Below are 8,318 nucleotides of genomic sequence, written 5' to 3'. Positions count from 1 at the left end.
GGGCCTAGACCCTTCATCAGATGAAGGGTCTAGGCCCGAAACGTCAGCCTCTCTGCTCCTATGATGCTGCTTGGCCTGCTGTGTTCATCCAGCCCTGCACCTTGTTGTCTCGGATTCTCCAGCATCTGCAGTTCCTACTATCACTGGTATTACTGACTGGTTTCCTTCAGTCACTTTTACTACATTTTCATATGTATCTTTTCGACCCTCGGTAAGGTATGATATCTTACCATTCAGATGCAAAGAAAGTGTAATTGCTGCATCCTCTTGAAGCTATTCCTGCCTCTTTTGAGGTTAATAATTATGCCAGCTCTCCGGTTTCTCATCTGCTGTCTTTCCTAAGGCTACTTCTAATGCAGTCCCATTTGACTCATGAAAACCACTCATACTCAGTATTTTAGAAAAACAATTGTCACTGCTGCTGTCATTTCCACTACAACTTCCACTATTTCAACTATTGTTACCAAGGCCCCTAAGCACTGCCACATAAAGCAACAACTGCCATTGATAGTAAGGTTCAAAACACTAGCATGTTATCCTTTCAAGGAATAAAAGTCTCAGGATAGACTCTACTTTCAAACAACATTTGTCATCTGGAATCATCTTACTATAGATCTCAATAATGAACTAAAAGCAGTCTGTTGACTTTAAATGGCATGTAAGAGAAAGCAGGAAACAAGTTTAAGGATAAGCATATCAATGTGACACTTGGCGAATAGATATCTTCCTGCACCTGATAATGATACGGTATGGATTGGAATATTAATGCTAAATATAATCAAAGTAGGCATGAAGGTTTTATTGATGGTCATCAGGCAAAAAGAAACATTTCTGATTGTGATGTAAGAAATAGTAGTAGCAGAATTCTAGTGGCTTAGTTTTACTATGTGTCACTGTCTCCTTTTGCATCTATAAAGTCTCTAGGGCTATAGAGAATTTCATAATTGCCCATCCAATAGATCCTATACGTCACAGTTATACAGAGATCATACACAGCTTCCACGTATTGTTTTGTCATGTACTTTAAACAAGATGAGCAATTTACATTGATATCAATAATAGATTTATCCATGGACAAAGCATGACACGTGACGAATATTTTTTATTTGGAGCTATAGGGATGGGAGGGGGAACTATTCACACCAGCCCTACAAGCCACAAGAGTTTGGTCATGTTTCCCACAGTTTTCCACTCATTTAACATGAATGGCCAGGACATCATGAGCTGAGCATCATTGTAATATTGATGGGTATGGCTTTTACTATGGGCAAACAAACTTGATATATAACCTCCGAAATACATGATTTACATATCTAAATACTTGCTGGGTTTGCAGGTGGGCAGAAGGTTGTGATGCATCAGCTAAAATATTATTACTGTTTCTGGATTGCAGAAGTTCGAAACTAACTACTTCAAGAACAATCCTTTCAGGTCATTTAGTGCTGGGTCATAAAAAGTCATGAAAATGAGCCTGCAGTACAGTCCCCGTGTGCTGTTTGTCTTGTTTAAAATGGGCATGGGTTAATCAGTTTAGACAATGATCTAGTGGTATCATCACTTGAGAATTAATCCAGAGACCTCGGTAATGATTTGGGGAACTGCTTTCAAATCCCACCATGGAACTTGGATTAAAACTGAACTCTGGGATTAAGCGTCTTTCAATAGTAATGAAACTGATATTGATTGTCGGGAGTAAAAATTACATTTGGTTTGCTTATGTCCTTGAGGAAAGGAAACTGCCATCCTTACCTGGTCTGGCTGAAATGTGATTTGAAACCCACAACAATGTGATTCATTCCTAACTGCCCTCTGGGCAACTGGGGATGGCTAATAAATATATTTGCCAAAATCCTGTGAATGAATAATTAAAAGAAATCACACATGATAATGTATATACAGTATAAGATACAGTGGATCGTGACAGTACAAACTAAGTACATGAATAGGCTATCCAGCCCCTTAAACCTGATCTGTCATTTGTTAAGATTATAGCTGATCTGGTTGTAATCTAAACTCACAATTCCTATCCAACTCCTACCACCCATTGTGATCCCTGCACCTGGTATCAGTTCTAATCAAATCATTAGCCCTTTAGATTTTAGCACAAACTATTGCTAATTACTGTTCACATCAATTTGCTTCAAAATTTACACTGATTGGAAGAAAGCTTAATGCAGCACAATGATTCTTACCACAGTTTTTAGAACACTTTGGGGCTATCTTTTGATGGAAACATGTGATGTAAATGATTTCAACAGCACTGTTTCTGGACAGAGAAGTCGTTAAAGTATGAATTGAGAGAAGCCAAATAAGTAGGATTAAATCCAGTCAAAAATGTATAAGATTCTAGAGTTTAGTGGCAAATTCATACAAAGTTTTGCACCCTTACATTCATATATTCCTGCATATTTTTGCTTATGGAAATATCTTTCCAAAACTTAAATTACAATTGGACATGTGCTGTTGGATGGAACAGGCTACAGTGAATGATGCTGGGAGGAAATGTGATAAAAAGAATGAAAAGCTTTGGCTTTCAGAGTGAGGGCCATTGGTCTCAAAAGAACAATATCAGATCCCTGTGGCTATACATCTAATGGTTTGGAAAATCTGCTCATATTTTGTTAGAATTTGTTGGCAGTCTAAAGAAGATACACCCCACCAGTATATTGGCATTTTGTCTTTAACAGAGTTTGGATTCAGCTATATGTAATCATTCCAAAAACTAGAGAGAGAATATAAACTCTGAGTATTTTCAAATTTGGATGCCAAACACTGAGGAAGATGCAAGGTTTCAGAGAGGAATGACATCCAACCAACATATACATTCAGATTTTCTAATTACATATGCTACTATCTTAAGATTGAAAGACTTTGGTGTTTACAAGTGCTTTTGTTGTAAAGGAATCATTTACCTTATCGACAGATACTTTGGGCGGAATCTCACAGGGGCCTAAATGACATGGGCTGTGACGAGACTTGTGGCAGAATCAGATGAGACTTTTCTTGACATTGGAGCATCTTGCTGCATCTTTCAAGTTTTTATCAAGAAAGTTGATGAGTATCTCGCTAGGCAGTGGGCAACTGGCAAATAACGGGGATCATAGCTTGTTACACATTATACTAAAGCTTCAACTCTCTTGATTAATATTTAGCTGTGTTTTACCAAACACACTGAATAAGCTCGACATCGAGACTTCTTGACATGGAAGCCAGAGCAGCAGCCTTCTCCAAAGGCTCTCCATGTTCAAAACCAGGCACCAACAGATCAGAGCATGCTTCAAGGTGCACAGGCACCCAATGCAAATGGTCATTAGCAATCTGACATGTGCGGTTATTGACTTGCTCGCCAAGCTAGCTTGTTCTTGTTCAGACGTTTCATCACCATGCTAGGTGACATCAGTGGAGCTTCCAATGAAGTGATATTATTCTACTCCGCTTGGAATTTATACTGTCTGGTCCGTTACTCTGGTGGGTAGTGTCATTTCCAGTTTTGATCTGTACTGGTTTGTATATGGGGTCCAATTCTATGTGTTTGTTGACTGCATTACGGGTGGAGAACGATGCCTCTAGGAATTCCCATGCATGTGAATGTTTGGCTTGGGGTACTATGGTTACCTTATGCCAGTTAAACTGATGGTCTTCATTGTCGAAGTGTACTGATATTAAGGAGAGTTCATCGTGCTGTTTTGCTGCTAGCTGATTTTCATGTATTCTGATGGCTAGTTTCCTTCCTGTCTGTCCGATGTAATGTTTGTGGCAGTCATTGCGTGGTATTTTGTAAACCACGTTCGTTCTGCATGTTGTGGGAATGGGGTCTTTAATCCTTGTGAGTGTTTGTCGTAGAGTGGCTGTGGGCTTGTGGGCCACGATGATTCCTCGTGGCCCTAGGAGTCTTGTTGTAAGTTCCAATATGTTCTTGATGTAGGGCAGTGTGGCCAGTGTGTTAGGAGGTTATGTGTCCTCCTGTTGTTGCCTATTCAATAGGCATTTGCGGATGAAGTTGTGGGGATATCCGTACATAGCAAAGATGTTGTATAGGTGCTGTTTCCTCTTTCCTGCATAGTTCTGGAGAGTTGCAGTGAGTCGTGGCCAGTTTAAATAGCGCCCTAATGCAGCTTTGTTTGTGGGCGTTGGAGTGGTTGCTGTGGAAGTTGAGGATTTGATCAGTGTGGGTTGCTTTACTGTATACTAAGGCTTGGAACTCCCCGTTGGTCATACGCTCAAATAGAGCACTGGAATGTATTGGCATGGATTCATAAATGGCTAAAGACCAAATCAGAGAGTAGAAATTAATGGTCATTCTCGCAGTGGTAGGTTGTGACTAATGGGATACCACAGTACTTCGGCCCCAACTAGTTACTTTATATATTAATAATTTAGAGTTGGGGACCATAGGTAACATAAAACATAAAACATAGAACTGTACAGCATAGGAATGGGCCCTTTGGCCCACGATGTTGTGCTGAACATGACACCAAATGAAACTAATCCCTTCTGCCTGCCCTTGGTCCATATCCCTCCATTCCTTGCATATTCATGTGCTTATCCAAAAGTCCCTTAAATGCCCTTATTGTATCTGCCCCCACCACCACCCCTGGCAGTTCCAGGCTCCTATCACTCTCTGTGAAAAAAACTTGCCCCTCACATCTCCTTCGAACTTTCCCCCTCTAACTTTAAATTCATGTCCCCTAGTATTATACATTTCAACTCTGGGAAAACAATTCTGACCGTCAGCCCTATCTATGCATCTCATTATTTTATATACTTCTTTCAAGTCTCCCCTCAGCTTCCTCTGCTCAAGAAAAAATATGTTAAAATTTGCCGATGATAGAAAACTAATTGGGAATGTCTGTCGTGGGGAGGATTTAAAGTAACTCCCAGAAGCTTTGGACAGGCTTAGTGAATGGGCAAGAACATGGCAGATAGAATGCAATGTTGAAAAATGTGAGGTTATCCATTTTGGTAAGAGAACAGATGTGCAGATGTTTCATAAATGGTAAGAAGTTGAAAAGTGTTGATGTATAAAAGGGCCTAAGGGATGTTATTGATAAATTGCTGAAGGCTAACAAACCAGTGAGCAAGCTATTAATAAGACTAATGGAACATTAGCTTTCATTGTAAGAGAGTTTGAGTACAAAAGTTGTGTAGTCTTGCTTCACTTATATAATAGTTTGGTTAGACCGCACCTGGCTGACAGTGTACAACTTTGATCTCCTTATCCTAGGAAATATATTATGTATAGAGAGTGCATCAAAAGTTCTCCAGGTTTGTTCCTGGGAAAGTGTCCTATGAAGAAAAATTTGGCAAACTGGGCCTGTATTCTCCAGAGTAATCTCATTGAAACTTGCAAAATAGTTAAAGGAATAAACAGGGTAGATGCAGATAAAATGTTTCCCCTGGTTATGGAGTTTAGAACCAATTTAAATATAAGTGCAGTAACACTTCAGTCCATGATGAAGAAAAATATTCATACTTAGATGATTATGAGCCTTTAATATTCCCTACTACAGAGGACTTTTAGAAGTTCAGGCTTTGAATATGTTCAAAGGAGAGATTGCCGGATTTCTGATTAACAGTGGTGGTGCATAAAGTTATGGAGATGGGCTGAGTAAAAGGCATTGAATGGTTACCCAGATGCAAAACAGGCTTTTAAAATGGCATGAGTGCAAGGGAAGCTGGTTTATTGACTGATAATCAGAGAGTGGTGAATTGACCCAGGAATGGCATATTGTAAGATGGGCTAGAACTGGATGTAAGGGATGCCATCAGGACAAAGTAGATAATTAATGCGTCATATTTTGTTAAGATATAGAGAAATTTCATTGGGACCCACAGCAAGAATGCCTCCAAAATCATCAATACAACTTGCTCTTAGCCAAGAAAAGATGATTCAGCTGATAGTGTGGATAAAGCTTCTGTTTAAAGAAGGGTCAGTGGAAACGAAATGTTAGGACAGTAAAATATGACAAGAAATTAACATAAAGAGAGAGAAGGTACTAGTGGGTTCAGCAGACCTTAAAAAAGGTAAAGCCATTTGAGATGAAAGGGAGGGGTATCAAAGGCCTTGAAAGTAATTTTAATTCTTTACGGGTCTTAGGTGAGGTGCCAGTTGACTGGAGGACTGCTAACATTGTACCATTATTGAAAAAGGGAGGAAGGGATAGGTAAAGAAATTATAGGCTCAGTTGAAACTCGGTGGTGGGGAAGTTATAAAAAGAATTTTGAGGGAGAGATAATATCTGGACTTGGAGAAACATGATGCGGACATGCCAGTGTTGGACAGGAGTGGAGTGGACAAGGTCAGAAATCAAACAACACCAGGTTATAGTCTAACAGGTCTATTTGAAAACACGAGTTTTCTGAGCCTCACTCCTTCTTCAAGCGTTAGTGACAGAGGTGGTGTTAGACACAGAATTTATAAGTAAAAGATCAAAGGGTCATACCATTGATGAGGATTCATTAAACAAACCTAAGTTCTGTGAAATCCTTATTTAGTTAGGAGATTTTAATTGATTAATATGCATATGTAAATCCCCGAATTCCTTTCAAGTTGCTGTCCTGAGAGAACTAAATATTTTATCAGCGGAAAGAAGAGGTGACCTTTTAGGTCAGACAATGCATGTTAGGTGGGAGACCCGTCATGGCAACTTCTGCAAGACATGTCGGATCATCTATCATGTCGGTATTACCATCACACTTGGGAACATCACCCACCAAGTACATGGCAGATACTCATGTGACTCAGTCAACGTTGTCTATCTCATACACTGCAGGCAAGGATGTTGTGAGGTATGGTGTATTGGTGAAACCATGCAGATGCTACGGCAACGGAATGGTTGATAGTTTAACCAGGTTTCCAGGGATCTTTGATTATGTTGGCTGCTTTTCCAAGGCAGCGGGGTTTATAGAGGGAGTCAATGGAAGTAAGGCTTGTTTTCATGATGGACTGGGCTGCGCTCACAACCTTCCACAATTTTTTGGGGTCTTGGGCACAGCAGTTGCCAGACCAAGCTGTGATGCAATGGATAGGATGTTTCTTTGATGTATCTGTAAAAATTAGTCACAGTCATTATGGACATGCCAAATTTCCTTATCTTCTGAAGAAGTAAAGGCATTGGTGTGCTTTCTTGACTGTAGGGTCGACATAGATGGGCCAGGACAGATCGTTGGTAATATGTACTCCTGGGAACTTGAATCTCTCGACCGTCTCCACTTCAGCACCATTGATACAGACAGAGGTGTGTCCTCCACTCTGCTTCCCGAAGTCGATGACCAGTTTCTTCATTTGGTTGACATTGAGAAAGAGATTGTTGTCATTACACCATGCCACTAAGCTCTCTATCTCCTTCCTGTACTGTCTCATTGTTGTTTAAGATCCAACGCACTACGTTGGTGTCATCAGCAAATTTGTAAATAGATTTAGAGCTGAATTTGGCCACACATTTATGAATGAATAAGCTGTGAGTGCAAATAACATAAAAATGATCTATATGGTGGTAAATAATGAGGAGGAGAGCTGTAAAATGCAGGAGATAATCAATGGACTGGTCAGGTGGGCAGAGCAGTGACTCATGGAATTGAACCCCAGAATGTGTAAGGTAATGCATTTGGAGAGGGCTAACAAAGCAAGGGATTACATTGTGAATAATAGCATCCTTCAAAGTACTGAAGATCACTGAGACCATGGTATGCAAATCCACAAGTAGCTGAAGGTAGCAAGATAAACATATAAAGAGATTAGAAGGCATATGGGATACGTGTATTTGTTAATCATGGCCTAGAATACAAGAGCAAGGAGGTTATACTGGTTGGGTCACAACTGGAATACTGCACGCAGTTCTGGATAGAACATTATCGGAAGGATGTGATTACCCCAGTGAAGGTGTAGGGGATTTTATCAGGGTGTTGCTTATGTCTGAGCCATGAGAAAATAAAATTGGATAGGCTGGGGTTACTTTCCTTGGAGCAGCAAAGGTTGAGAGGAGCCTTGATAGGGATATGAAACGTTATGAAGAGTGTAGATAGAGCGGATAGGAAACCACTTTGTTCATTAGTAGAGGAGTCAATACTGATGGGAGATTTAAAGTCAGAGATAGGAGACTGAGAGGAGATTTGAGGAGACTTTTTTCACTCAGAGGTGGCGGGTGCCTGGAACTCACTTCCTGAAAGGGCGATTGAGTCAGAAACTCTTATAACATTTCAACAATATTTAGATATTCACTTCCTTTGGCATTGCCTCCTGGGCTATGGGCCAAGAGACGGAAAGTGGGATAAGTATTGTCAGATTTTTATTGACCAATCTCAATGTACTGGGCTGG

Source organism: Rhincodon typus, chromosome 7 (assembly GCF_021869965.1).
Source record: "Rhincodon typus isolate 14 chromosome 7, sRhiTyp1.1, whole genome shotgun sequence".
Classification (NCBI taxonomy): domain Eukaryota; kingdom Metazoa; phylum Chordata; class Chondrichthyes; order Orectolobiformes; family Rhincodontidae; genus Rhincodon; species Rhincodon typus.
Note: the sequence above shows the minus strand (reverse complement) of the source record.